Consider the following 14,821-nt stretch of genomic DNA (forward strand, 5'->3'; position numbering starts at 1 on the left):
ATTGCAAGCCCAGATCTCATCCACAAGTGCTCTGAGGTACATCATCCATAGGCTAGATAATATTTCTCTGATACACCCTCTTTCCCCAGATGACGGGCCACCAACATAGACCCTCCAAGTGGGTCTTTCCACTTTTCCAGGGAGTCTGTTAGATAGGCAGGCTAATGATCCTGCAGCAAAGCTCATGGTTCTGAAGATGCTCAGACCTGTCATTTCCTACGAGGATCAAGGGACATTTCATTTTCTGTAAAGCACTCTCAGACCCTCCAAGTGTCCCTGTTTTCCAATCCCAGAATTATAGAAGCCGTCCCAGTTTCTGATTTGATCCTGTAATGTCCTGCTTTCCTGTAGGCCATCCCAATTTCCATTGGAGAAATATTGGAGGGTTTGGAGTTATCCATGTCAGTACAGCTTTCAACTGATGTCAGCGACTGGACTCAATAACTGGTTCTGCCCCAACTGGGCTAGGTGACTGGAGCACTTTCAGAGACCTTCCAATCCTGGAAAGCAGGTCTCAGTGCCCTGGACTCACAACTGTGCATTGTGAGCACCAGACTCAGCAGAGTATAAATAACGTGGAAGCTAGCTGTGAAGCATAACTCCTTTCATTTCTAATAGCTACAACAAACTAAAGAACTACTGGATTGCATGAGCATTACATCTCCCACTCAGCCATCTAGTCACTACATAGATAAGACTCTCCTCCACACACAGAGTCAGGCAGTCAGTCAGGAGTGGAAGAGGAGAAGAGTAGTTTCCGCCCCCTCCTTTCTCAAAACATCAGATCTGGAGATTCTTGCAATGGGAGGGGTGAAAATATCAGCAATCTGAGCCCCACACCCCCCCCCCGGGCCGAGCCAAGAAGATGCAACTTTTAGAAGACACCTGAAAGCCGCCCTGTAAATTTTTAAAATGTTTTTATCATGATTTTATATGTATTAGAAGCCGCCCGGAGTGGCTGGGGCAACCCAGTCATATGGATTGGGGATTAATAATTAGAATAGGACATCCCTAATTTCAATGGAAAATTGTTGGAGGGTATGCCATTGCAGGGCCACAGGTGCCAGGGGGTCAGCCAGTGAACAGTCTTAGGAAATATCCATTTCCTGTTACCTATGCCCTCCCCGGTATCCATTTTGAAGTATGCAAGGTCTCCACAGCAGCCATTTTGAAAAATTACACATATGCCCACTGGCCCAAATTCTAGACCATCCCTTTTAACAATACAGTGGTACCTCAAGTTACAAACATCTCAGGTTACAAACGCTTCAGGTTACAAACTCCGCTAACCTGGAGGAGTTACCTCGAGTTAAGAACTTCGCCCCAGGATGAGTACGGAAATCGTGTGCCGGCGGCGCAGCGGCAGCAAGAGGCCCCATTAGCAAAAACGTGCCTCTAGTTAAGAACAGTTTCAGGTTAAGAACGGACCTCCGGAACGAGTTAAGTTCATAACTAGAGGTACCACTGCACTGAAATGAAAGCGTGCCTGATGGCTGAATATCTTGTTATCTTTTCAAACACCAACTCCGCTTGCAAATTGTATTGGCACTTAAAGGATGTTTTGAAAGAACTATACAGCAGGCCACATACTTTTGCCTTATTATTTTCTACCTAAGAACCACAGAAATCAGCTCACCTCCGTTTCAAGGATGGCTGGCAGCACGATCGTTTAACTTAATTGATCTCTATTACTTTGAACTACCTCTTCACCATCTGTTCTCCTCTATAATTATGAATGTAAAAAAGCAACATCTTTCACAATTCCATTACTCAAATGCCTAATATAAAGCGACTTGAAATGCTATGTGCATTCCTTGCACCAGGCAGTATCAGTCTGTGATGTTTGCCTCGTGTTTCAGGCGCCATTTGAATGGAGGGAAACGTATGTGTTACGTTCAATTCTTCTTCTTGCTATAATGCACTTTGCCGGCACAGTTGAGGGCTTAAAGATAGCAAGATTTTTGGTCCATTATGTTTTCAGGCAAAATAAACACACCAGCAGACAAAATGGGAATGCCTTGACCCCAATCATTTTGCATTATTAGTCCTTAGAAGGGGGGGAGGGTGGCTTATCCAAACATGTTAACATTTCCTGAGCCGTATGTTTCCTGTTATTTAATGGGCAGTAGCAAGGTTTTTCTTTGTTCTCCTGGGATTTATCTGAATGGAGAAATTGAACTAATCACTTCTGCAGTGTTCATCATACAATATTCTCAAATCATGCAAACACCACTTTCTTTGGGCAGAGATGGAGATGGTGGAAGATCCATTAACACATTCTTTTTCTCCTTGTGTTTAAGCAAAGTTTCCTTTGACACAATTTTTTTTAAAAAAAAACAATTCAAGGCTCAGCATATTGCTTAAAATGCCAGTTGAAGTATTGTCTTAAGAAAGTCGGCAAGGATACTTACCCAAAGTTGTGTGATGGCTGAAAAGTAAGGTAAAGGTAAAGGGACCCCTGACCATTAGGTCCAGTCGTGGACGACTCTGGGGTTGCGGTGCTCATCTTGCTTTATTGGCCGAGGGAGCCAGCGTACAGCTTCTGGGTCATGTGGCCAGCATGACTAAGCTGCTTCTGATGAGCCAGAGCAGCGCACGGAAATGCCATTTACCTTCCCGACGGAGCGGTACCTATTTATCGACTTGCACTTTGACATGATTTCATACTGTTAGGTTGGCAGGAGCAGGGACCGAGAAACGGGAGCTCACCCCATCGCGGGTGGTTTAACCCGCGTCCCTCCTGGCTGAAAAGTAGCTTATGTTTATTAAAAAACTAACAAACAAACAGCAATGACACCGTCCCATCCAGTCTGTGAAGAATACCAAACTAAGTATGCCCTCCCTAAACATTTGAAGTAGAAAATTATTCCTGCGCTTGTGAGTGGACCTCACCAGTCTTGGTGAATGTAGGTGTGAGCTACATAAAACACAGAGGATATTGCTATTAGCTCCCTGTATGATTCATGACCAAACCACTGCTCATCCATTGTGTCGGTAATGGACTACAGAAGATCGGCAGGTCTGCTGCAATGTTTCGCCGCAGGAAAACTGAAAGAGAAAGTAACTGTAGCTCCTCACAAGCACTTTAAATAAGTTTCTCCCTGCTGGTCGGACACCGGAGCTCAAATTATTGGGGGGGGGAAGGGAGAGAGAGAAAATAGGGGGCTGGGCTCTCAATGCATACACACACACACACACACACACACACACACACACACACACACACGTTATGCGAAGACTTTCCAGCAGAGAGGGAATTGCAACACAGCAGACCATTTGCCTTTCAATCTTCTGCTAGTGACACCCAAGAGTGAATAAAAAAAAGAATTCTTCTGAAGGCGGCTTTGAATTCTCAAGCCTGATCTGACAATTTATAAATCTCCCTCCTATCTCTTGTTCTGTTTTGTGAACCTTTGCTAAACTGCCTGGCGATCTCTGCACCTTACTGTAAGGAGCTGCTTCTCAACAAGATATTTCATGAGCTATACCCAGGGCTGGATTTAGGTTTGATGAGGCCCTAAGCTACTGAAGGTAATGGGGCCCTTTATATGTCTAGCTGTCCTTTGTCAACAACAAATTGTCACTGTTTTTTGTGTTGAATATATGCTATATGGTAATTTATGGACCTAATAGATATCTAAAGCCATTTGCACATAACAAAATATGTATTTTATCGAAGTAATTTGTTCTTTTTATCTTATATTTTGGAAATGTGCATCCAGGTTTTTTTTCCTTTAAATTTTTTTGGGACTCCCAAGAGATTGGTGCCCTAAGCTATAGCTTGTTTAGCTTATATGTAAAACTGGCTATACCCCAAAAAAGGTAAAGGTAAAGGACCCCTGGATGGTTAAGTCCAGTCAAAGGCGACTATGGGGTTGCAGTGCTCATCTCGCTTTCAGGCCAAGGGAGCCTGCGTTTGTCTGCAGACAGCTTTCCGGGTCATGTGGCCAGCAGGACTAAACCGCTTCTGGTGCAACAGGACACCGTGACGGAAAATGCCATTTACCTTCCCGCTGCAGCAGTACCTATCTATCTACTTGCACTGGTGTGCTTTCAAACTGCTAGGTTGGCAGGAGCTGGGACAGAGCAACAGGAGCTCACCCCATTGCGGGGATTCGAACCGCTGACCTCCTGATAGGCAAGCCCAAGAGGCTCAGTGGTTTAGACCACAGTGCCACCCGTGTCCTTTGTGTAAATCCGGGACTGTCCCTGGAAAATAGGGACAATTGGAGGGTCTGGTTACGGTGTTGTGAGACTTTCTGGTCTCTGAGCTCCTCATCGGGCAGACGAAGGAGACATTGGCGATTGCAAGAAGAATCATGCTCTGGCAAGAGGAAGCAGAAATGCCACACGGTCCTTCTAAATAAAAAAAGTCCAGATAAGCTTTGGCAGACTGCAGTATCCAAGAGCATCATTTAGATGCTGTTCTGAGAACAGTACAATCTCTGGTGGCAGAGCTACATTTAGCTTAGAACAAAATGCTGCCATGTGGCTTGGTGACATGGTTCTCACTTTCGTTTTCAACAACATTTTGATTAGAGACGGTCTGTAATTTGTCTCAATTTTTAAAAAATAATCAAATGGGGGGGATTTTGGAACACTTTGCTTTCACTGATGCTTCACAGGTTTCTTGTAATTAAAGAAGAAGAATTTTTTAAAAAAATAGTGATAAGTTATACTGTACTGTACAGAAATTTTAGAAAGTTTATAACCTTACCTGCAAACCCAGGAAATGAGTTCTGATCTTTGGGTTTGTGATCTGTAGCATGTGATCTGTTTTCATTATCATATGAAAATATTTGTAGGTTACAATTCTAAGCATGCTTACTTGGGAAAAGGTTCTGTTGAAATTTATTATTATTACAACTGAAAGACAGCCAACCAAGTAATATCATCAACCCTATCCAGGCACGTGATTTGGTTACATCTGTTTTTTAGGTTGGTTTGAAAGGTTTGAATTGTGTTTAGACGTTTGAACAGTTTTTAAATGTTCATAAATATATTTTTGAAAAGAACACAAGCCATGGTTGCCAGTTTGGAACTGAACGTGCTTAGGATTGTGGGAGTAAAATGGACAGAGCTTATCAGTTGCAATACCAGGGGCTGTTTTGAAGCTTATCAAAGTCCATACATTTGACAGCATTCCCCCCGCCCCCGAACAACAGGTGAAGGACAAATTCCTTGAAATGTCCTTGTAATTACAGGCTCAAATCAGGTCCTTAATCTTGATAAGCGCTGCTATATTCAAATATATATGAAAGTTATATAACAGTGAACTATATAAACAGGAAGAAGGCTAATGTTCTGTACGAACTTTTCATAATCAATTGATTAGTCAGTGAAACAGTAGATATTTAATGAATTAGAAACTTGCTTTATGGTTTGCAAATGAACAGACGTAATTATTCACAATTAGCTTGCATTGCCTGATCTACTGCATTTATACTCATCCATGGACGTCCCTATTTTCATCAGAGAAATGTTGGAGGGTATGGAGTTATATGACCCTCAAACCAAGGAGATACGTAACTATACAACCTTTAGAAGACATCTGACGGTAGCCCTCTATAGAGATTTTTTAATGTTTAATTTTATATATGTTGAAAGCCACTCCCAGAGTGTTTGGGGCAACCCAATCAGATGGGTGGGGTATAAATGATAAAATTCTTACTATTTCTGTGATGAATAATAATAATAAAATTACAGTGATACCTCGGGTTAAATACTTAATTCGTTCCGGAGGTCTGTTCTTAACCTGAAACTGTTCTTAACCTGAAGCACCACTTTAGCTAATGGGGCCTCCTGCTGCTGCCGCGCCACCAAAGCACAATTTCTGTTCTCATCCTGAAGCAAAGTTCTTAACCTGAAGCACTATTTCTGGGTTAGCGGAGTCGGTAACCTGAAGCGTATGTAACCTGAAGCGTATGTAACCCGAGGTACCACTGTATTATTTCTCCAGTGAAAATAGGGATGTTCAAAGGAAAAGCAGGGCATTCTGGGATCAAATAAAAAACTGGGGGGGGGGTACTGTAAATTTGGGACTGTCCTTCTAAAATAGGGACACTTGGAGGGTCTGCAAGGAGCCTTTTGGGCTTGCCAATCAGAAGGTTGGCGGTTCAAATCCCCACAACAGAATGAGCTCCCTTTGCTCTGACCCAGCTCCTGCCAACCTAGCAGTTTGAAAGCACACCAGTGCAAGTAGATAAATAGGTACCGCTGTGGCAGGAATGTAAATGGTGTTTCCGTGTGTTCTGGTTTCCGTCACAGTGTTCCATTGTGCCAGAAGTGGTTTAGTCCTGCTGGCCCCATGACCCGGAAAGCTGTCTGTGGAAAAACGCCAGCTCCCTCGGCCTGAAAGCGAGATGAGCGCCACAACCCCAACCTTTGACTGGAATTAACCATCCAGGGGTCCTTTACCTACCTTTTTAACCTACGTATGGACATCTGAGCAAACCTGCTGACACCTGAGAACAATTGACTCTCCTAGAAGGTAAGGCAGACAGAACGGCTGCAGCAGTTGCACTATGTAAGCCCAAACTGTTCAAAGCAAAATTTGCCGGCTACTTCTGCAATGTTTGCACTCCAGCGTACTTTATCTTTCATGCAGCATTGTATATCATTGACATTTGTAGAGTTTCCACTTTTGTTGATTGTTATGTACTAAGCTTGGATCCTAGAACAATAGGCAAGTAGGTTCCTAGAATGCAACAACTGATTGGCTTGCAGGAAAAGACCTCTCAGGCTCCAGGAGGGAAGCAGAATCAGCCAATGAGACGGGACTCATTGTGTAAATAATGTATATAAAAGCCTGAGGTTTGGGGGGCAATTGAATCACTGTTTTACAAGCTGCAATAAAGAGCATGAAATCACTACAGGACTCTGAGAATATTTCATTGATCCTTATTTTTGCTCAGCTTAATTTGTATGGTGGATCTCATCTGGTCATATACGACCGTCACCGTTTCTGGTTTACGTAGTGCAGGTTGTGCAATATCTGTAAATGGTTCGCCATTAAGTTTTAATGGCAGAATAATTGTGTGTGTGTGTGTGTGTGTGAGAGAGAGAGAGAGAGAGAGAGAGAGAGAGAGAGATGGACTGCCAGAAAAAAATTATGAAGATTTATTTTCCGCTACAAAATATTCCAAAATTACAAAACTTAAAAATGAGAATCAACAAAATAGACACCATGACTTCCAACAACTATGCTGTCAGCCAAACATATAAGAAATAAGCAGGGGAGAAGCCATATAGGAGCTATCTTACATATTCTGAGACCTGGTTAATCATTATGCAAAGTTAGGAGGAAACAGTTGTCAGAGATATGAATACAGGTTTTGCGGGGGCAGTGTTTCATATTCACTAGGTTGGCATAAGAGATAAGTTGGCCCTAGGTAGCAAAGTAAATAAACGCCATTCTGATTGTGTTACTTTGGGTATGTGAGAATGACCAGAGGATAAATAAAAACTCAGTTGTAGAGAGACATGCTTGAAGTTTGGATATGGAGCCTCACATCTCTGCTTTGCTCTGCATCCCAGAAGTACGATACAGTGGTACTTTGGTTCTCAAACCTAATCTGTTCTGGGAGTCCATTCGACTCCCAAAGCCATTCGAAAACCAAGATGTGGCTTCCAATTGGCTGCAGGAGCTTCCTGCCCTCAAGCAGAATGACCGCTCCCCGCTTAAAACAGGGGGCGCCCTTTGCGTGGACGCGTGAAGCCCCTAGATCTGGAGCGGCTCCAACAGCATAGGCTTGGCTTTGCCTTCCCTCAGGTGGGATACCTGAAGGTCTCCGCCTACCTCAGTCAGTTGTCCAATCCCACCTGGGGGAAGCGTTGCCAAGGAGACCAGGCCAGGTAGGGGAGGGATTACCTGCCCACACAATAGAGGGAGGATCTTACCTGGGAATCCTCACTTGGCTCCAGAGCTTCTCCCACCCTACCCACCCTCAGTTAATGTCTTATTTTGCAGGTTAACTTTTCTTCACAGGTTTTGCAGGTTAGCTTTTCTTCACAGGTATGCGGGCGCTGCTACGTTAAGGTCGCTGTTAAAGGGCCGGAAAGGAATTTCCCTGCATTGGCAGGTTTCGCCTTTCCCGTAGCAAAACGTTACAACTTTGGCGGTATCAGGCCTTGGGTGGAATCCTTTAGTCCATCTTCCTCTTTGCGGCAGCGATACCAGGGTTCCCTGTTAAAGGGGTTTTCTGAAGGGAGGCTTTGACCGTACGCCGAAAGGTCGTCATTGCTCTCCCCTGCGGTGGCGGCGTAACGGGGGCGGCTATCTCTGCTTGAACGTATGTTCTCCAGAGCCGGCCCATCCCCCACACACACACTGGATAACCCTGATGCTCCCTAGGTCCCCGGCTGGGGACTGGGGAGGGAGAACGCCCAATGCCTGAGCCAAGGTCTACCCACATTTGAAATTTAATAAAGTTGTGGCCAATTTAATCCCATAGCACGTTGTCTTGAGTCGTTATTCCACATGATGGGGGGACCGCGCGGGATCTGGGGACTCCGCCTGTCCACGCAAACTGCGTCGAACATTCAGCTTCCGAAAAACGTTCGCAAACCAGAACACTTACTTCCAGGTTTGCGGCAGTCGGGAGCCGATTTGTTCGACAACTAAGCCGTTCGAGAACCAAGGTACCATTATAGTTTATACCCATCATATTGATGTTGTTGTTGTTTAGTCATTTAGTCGTGTCCGACTCTTCATGACCCCATGGACCAGAGCAGGCCAGGCACTCCTGTCTTCCACTGCCTCCCGCAGTTTGGTCAAACTCATGTTAGTAGCTTCGAGAACACTGTACAACCATCTCATCCTCTGTCGTCCCCTTCTCCTTGTGCCCTCCATCTTTCCCAACATCAGGGTCTTTTCCAGGGAGTCTTCTCTTCTCAAAAAATTGGAGTCTCAGCTTCAGGATCTGTCCTTCCAGTGAGCACTCAGGGCTGTTTTCCTTCAGAATGGATAGGTTTGATCTTCTTGCAGTCCATGGGACTCTCAAGAGTCTCCTCCAGGACCATAATTCAAAAGCATCAATTCTTCGACGATTAGCCTTCTTGATGGTCCAGCTCTCACTTCCATACATCACTACTGGGAAAACCATGGCTTTATTATATTGATACTGTACCTATAATCTCCTGTAGTCCAAGAAAACCCTTCCACCACATTAACTTCCTACTCAGCCACTAGTTCATGGCTTGGTAGAGATTTTAAAAGATTTTTTTTAAAATCCTCAGGCTCTTCTTAGCTAGGCAAAACAGACTCAAGTCTTTGATCCTTAGCTCTCTGCCTTGCCACTGACTCACCAGATAGCTAGTGGCAAGTCACTCAGGTCTTTCTTCTTTCATTTCCTCGCCTGGAAAATGAGGATAATGATATCAACAATTCACTACATGGGGATAATAAATTAATGTCTGAGTAGTGCCTTATAAATGTTTGATATGACATGTAAGTATTATTTTCCATGTCAATTGGTTTTTCAGAGGACAAGCATCCCTAGCTGTCTGAACACAAGGAAATGTGCCAGAGCTTTTCTTTAATACATGCAGATCCTATACAACGAAAAAAGAACGCCGGTACATTTTATCAAAACAGAATTCTGTAATGATTTTGGAATGAAACAACTGAGGTTTGACAATGTTTGCACTATATGATAAAGCATTTCACAATAAAGTACCGTTGCGATATCTGGCAGTCTTTTAGTTCTCCGTGCTACCCCAGAGGTTTGGGTTAAATTAAAGAACCCAACTGAATCACAGCCAAACCTGAGTGTGAGTTTATGCTCACTTGTCTGTGGAAAGTGTCTATTTTCACCAGCACTCAATTTTTGGCTTTGTTGACACAATTGGCTAAGCTTGAGTGGAGGAAAGAACTGGCAATAGGGGGCTTAATGGGCTAATGTACAGTCTGTTGAGATGCACGTGGCGCTGTGGTCTAAACCACTGAGCCTCTCGGGCTTGCCGATCAGAAGGTCGGCGGTTTGAATCCCCACAATGAGGTGAGCTCCCATTGCTCGGTCCCAGCTCCTGGCTACCTAGCAGTTCGAAAGCACACCGTTGCAAGTAGATAAATAGGTACCACTGCGGCAGGAAGGTAAACGGTGTTTCCGTGCACTCTGGTTTCCATCAAAGTGTTCCGTTGTGCCAGAAGCGGTTTAGTCATGCTGGCCACATGACCCAGAAAATTCTGTGGACAAATGCCGGCTCCCTCAGCCTGAAAGCGAGATGAACATTGCATCCCACAGTCGTCTTTGACTGGACTTAACTATCCAGGGGTCCTTTACCCTTACCTTTTACATTCTGATGAACAACATAGTGATGGGTTTAGTGGGTACAGGATTTACTACCCTATTAAGAGTGCAAGTGATAGGGTTATCTTAAGGATGTTGTCCAAAACAGCTTTCCGTTGGTGAAGGATCCCTGCCTTGGTATAATGTATACCTCCACTCAACTTAAGAATTAAAATCATTATGGGGGAAATGTTGACGCTGTCCCCAGTAGGCAATGAGAACACAGTCTTCAGGTCTGGAGATCCACAATAGGATGGGTTCAGTCTGTACAGTGAATACCTCCCTACCCCGCTGTACTTCAGGGTTGGGTCAAGATTATTCTAACATCAAGTAGCAGTAGTAGTACAGTGGTGCCTCGCAAGACGAAATTAATCCGTTCCGTGAGGCTCTTCGTATAGCGGTTTTTTCGTCTTGCGAAGCAAGCCCATTGACAGCTTAGCGGATTAGCGCTATTAGCCGTTTAGCGCTAATAGCTAAACAGCGATCAGCTGTTAAGTGGCTTATCAGCGGATCATCTGATAAGCGGCTTAGCGGCTTAGGAAAAGGGGGGGAAAGGGGGGGAACCCGCAGGAACTTGCAATACATTTTCGTCTTGCAAAGCAAGCCCATAGGAAATTCGTTTTGCAAAGTGCCTCCAAAACGGAAAACCCTTTCGTCTAGCGGGTTTTCCGTCTTGTGAGGCATTCGTCTTGCGGGGCACCACTGTAGTAGTTGTAGTACTAGTAGTAGTAACAACAACAACAACAACAACAATTTTATTATTTATACCCTGCCCATCTGGCTGGGTTTCCCCAACAGAATCTTAAAAACATGACAAATCATCAAACATTGAAAACTTCCCTAAACAGGACTGCCTTCAGATTTCTTCTAAAAGTCAGATAGTTGCTTATTTACTTGACATCTGAAGGGAGGGTGTTCCAGAGGGTGGGTGCCACTACTAATAAGGCCCTCTGCTTGGTTCCCTGTAAGCTCACTTCTTGCAGTGAGGGAACCGCCAGAAGGCCCTCAGAGCTGGACCTCAGTGTCCGGGCTGAACAATGGGGGTGGAGATGCTCCTTCAGGTATACTGGCCCAAGGTCCTTTATTCCATATCCTGTCTTATCTGTAATTCCTTGGGCATGTACACACAAAGATTAGTCACAGGGAAACTGCTGCTATCACATGATGCTAGCTGTTTCACCAAACCATACTAGCACAAATTACCAGCACCTCAACTGACTTGTAGGCTGGCTTTTAATTGACATCCTATGCGAATCTCCGACATAGCTGGGTTCTGGAGAGTAGGCCGCTTGTGGCAGACTTTTAGCTGCGACAGTGATTATGCAATTCGTAGTTTGCACATCCTACAGGGTGGTTCACAAAGTCCAGTGTGAGTTCTGACCTCCCTGACGTCGGACGGAACTTGGTTGACAAGCAATGGATATTTGAAAGATAGCAAAGCGTGTTCTCCCTAATAGCAGGCCTAGCAGGTCTAGCAGGCCACCCCACTGTTGCTGGGCAGATCTGTTTGGATGGCCACATGCAGTCATTGGGCAGTTGAGTTTCTGGGGAGATTTTCATGTTGCCAATTTGGGGGTGGGACACAAAGGTTTTAAATACAGGTCACGCAGCTTTGGACTTTCTCTTTTGCTGCGTGCACCGGATCACCAGCCCACCCTCCCTGAAATGAGGGTTATTTTGCTTGACCTTGCTATGCCTGTCATGGGATAGCCTGCTTTTGGGGCAGAGGCCTGGTAGGAATTTTGTCCATTTGGCTGATTGGCTGGTGCCATTTGGTTTTTGCCTACTGTGTAGCAAATCGTCACAACTTGTAAGGTTTGCGGTTAGGCATTGGTTAAAAAATTGGTTGGTGGAGGGGTAAGTGCCTACCCCTCCAATGCCGGTGCTGCAAGGGAATTCCGTTAAAGGAATCCGGGGGCTTGCCATGCCTTCGTCCAAATCCCTGGCATGGGGTTTGGGCCGCGTAAGCCCCTGGGAGCATGCGGGGAGAGGTGAGGGTCTGTTGCCCAGCTTCATTGATCCCCAATATTGTTTTCCCTGACTGGCTTCTGCTGGAATCCGGAAGTCAGTTCTGTCCCTGGGGCATGGACAGATAGTCGTAACCAATGCCTAAGCAACCACTCACGTTTGTGTATTTAAATAAAGTTGTGGCCAAAATTCTGCCAAAAACCTTAAAGAAAAATTTCTGTGTGAAGTGTGAGTTAATTTGGGGTGGCTTGGGGACCTTGACACGCAAAAGCATCTCACATTCCTGGCAGGAGTGTGCATTTGGCTCCAACAAGTGCAAAACCTTGTTGCAAATGATATAGTAAACCCAGTTCATCGCAGGCTTGCAAACTTCGTGCCTCTCCTCCATTCATAAATCTCTTCTGATGTCACCGAAGGACAGAGCAGAGGAGGCAGGCATTTTGACAATCACAACACATTCTTTCCTCCTCTCAACCCTGCAGCTTTGACCACGCTCCGGCACTCCACCCAGCTGTAAAAATGCTCACAGGTCTTCCCACTGCTAACACCTACCCTAGATATATATTTATAATATAGGCTTCTGTAATTACGTAATTGCTTTACTAGAAGTCGGGTCTTTAAAGCCAGAATCAAAGGTGTTTGATGTGTTATAATTATGAACATCGCTTTGTTGTCTTTTTTTTCTCCTTTTCTGATTTGATCGATCTAATCACCCCTGTTCTCCATCGCCCTCACAAAGAGGTTGGGTACAGTTGAGTCGTGATTCACAGAAGTTCAGCCCTTTTCTGTCGATGGACAGAACCACGGGTTCACGCCGGCAAAACTCAGATCGCAATCTGGCTCCAGGAGTTGAGTAACTCGCATAGTTTCAGTATGAAATAGTTTGCAAACCAGTGAAACTACAAGTCAAAACTTGCTGCACTGGCTTGCCTTCAGAAGCGCTGCTTGTGGGAAACTGCTCAGGAAAGAGCAGTTCGCCCTCTCGCCTGCAATAAACATCTCTGCTGGTGGCCCTGCTACAACAATGCCTATTTTTTTGCAATGACATCACAGTAATGAAAGGCTTTTGCTGCATCCAAAGATGCTGTTAAAAACTTATCGATTCTTGCAGGTTAAAACATTGGCAGGATTTTAAACACACTTGTAATGTAACAGAATGTATGGATAACTTAGAAAGATAAAAAAAAATGAAGAAGTATTGATATGCAGTTGAAAATAGGATCAATAGGGGCCATGGAAGGGATGGGCAGAACTCAGGAGATTCAGAGTAATCTCGATATTTGGCTGTGAAATTAGTTTTGTTGTATGTTTATATTCTTGAAAATCAAATAAGAGTTTATTTCTTAAAAACCACTTATTGATTCTTCTTTAAATACAGTGGTACTTCAGGTTAAGTACTTAATTTGTTCCGGAGGTCCGTACTTAACCTGAAACTGTTCTTAACCTAAAGCACCACTTTAGCTAATGGGACCTCCTGCTGCTGCCGCGCCGCAGGAGGACAATTTCTATTCTCATCCTGAAGCAATGTCCTTAACCTGAAGCACTATTTCTGGGTTAGCGGAGTCTGTAACCCGAAGCGTATGTAACCTGAAGCGTGCGTAACCTGAGGTACCACTGTAAGTTTTTAATAAGTGCAGTAATGAACTATGCAGAGCGAGCAAAATGAACAGCAAAACTAAGAGAATCAAATGATGAGTGTCTTTTTTGGACTATTTCAAGAAATATTATAATATGATGAACTCGTGAACCAGACAGAGGGCCTTCTCGGTAGTGGCGCCCGCCCTGTGGAACGCCCTCCCTTCAGATGGCAAAGAGATAAACAACTACCTAACATTCAGAAGACATCTTAAGGCATCCCTATTCAGGGAAGTTTTTAATGTGTGACATTTTAGTGTATTTTTGGTCTCTCTGGAAGCCGCCCAGAGTGGCTGGGGAAACTCAGCCAGATGGGCGGGGTACAAATAATAAATTATTATTATTATTATTATTATTATTATTATTATGAGCAACAGAAGTAATTGATTATAATATTGTGGGTATAATTTGATAGACAGGGTGCCGCAGAAGGGAATTAAAAACAACTCCATGGGGAAAAGGGTGAGAAGTCGACAAAAATAAAAGACAAAATTGTGTTTTGACTTTATATGTTAGAAATGTTGAAACTTAATAAAATCTATTGGGGGTGAGTTTATTTAAAACCCCCAGCACCCTACTAGGCTCTGTGTTCAAAGGTAAACATTTCTGCTACCCGTATCAATGTCTTGCAAGAGCCATTATCTCCATTGAGAAATCCTCTCGCGAAGAAACAGGCAGACAGCGCAGAAATGCAACAATGCATATTTTACATACCTAATTTATGATCGTAATTGCACCAAAGGCTTCTGAGACGATTCTTTTCTACATCTTGGCAACGCACAGTATAATTTGGAGTTGCTTTAATATTCCAGTTGCTTTAAATATCCACTTTAGGCGATATCTACATTCATTTGTACGTTTGAGTCAGCATAATGGCCCAAGAAGCATTCCAAACTGCTGTCTCCGATGGCTGGGAGCGGGGAAGAAAA

Source organism: Podarcis cretensis (genome assembly GCF_951804945.1).
Source record: "Podarcis cretensis genome assembly, chromosome: 10".
NCBI classification, from domain to species: domain Eukaryota; kingdom Metazoa; phylum Chordata; class Lepidosauria; order Squamata; family Lacertidae; genus Podarcis; species Podarcis cretensis.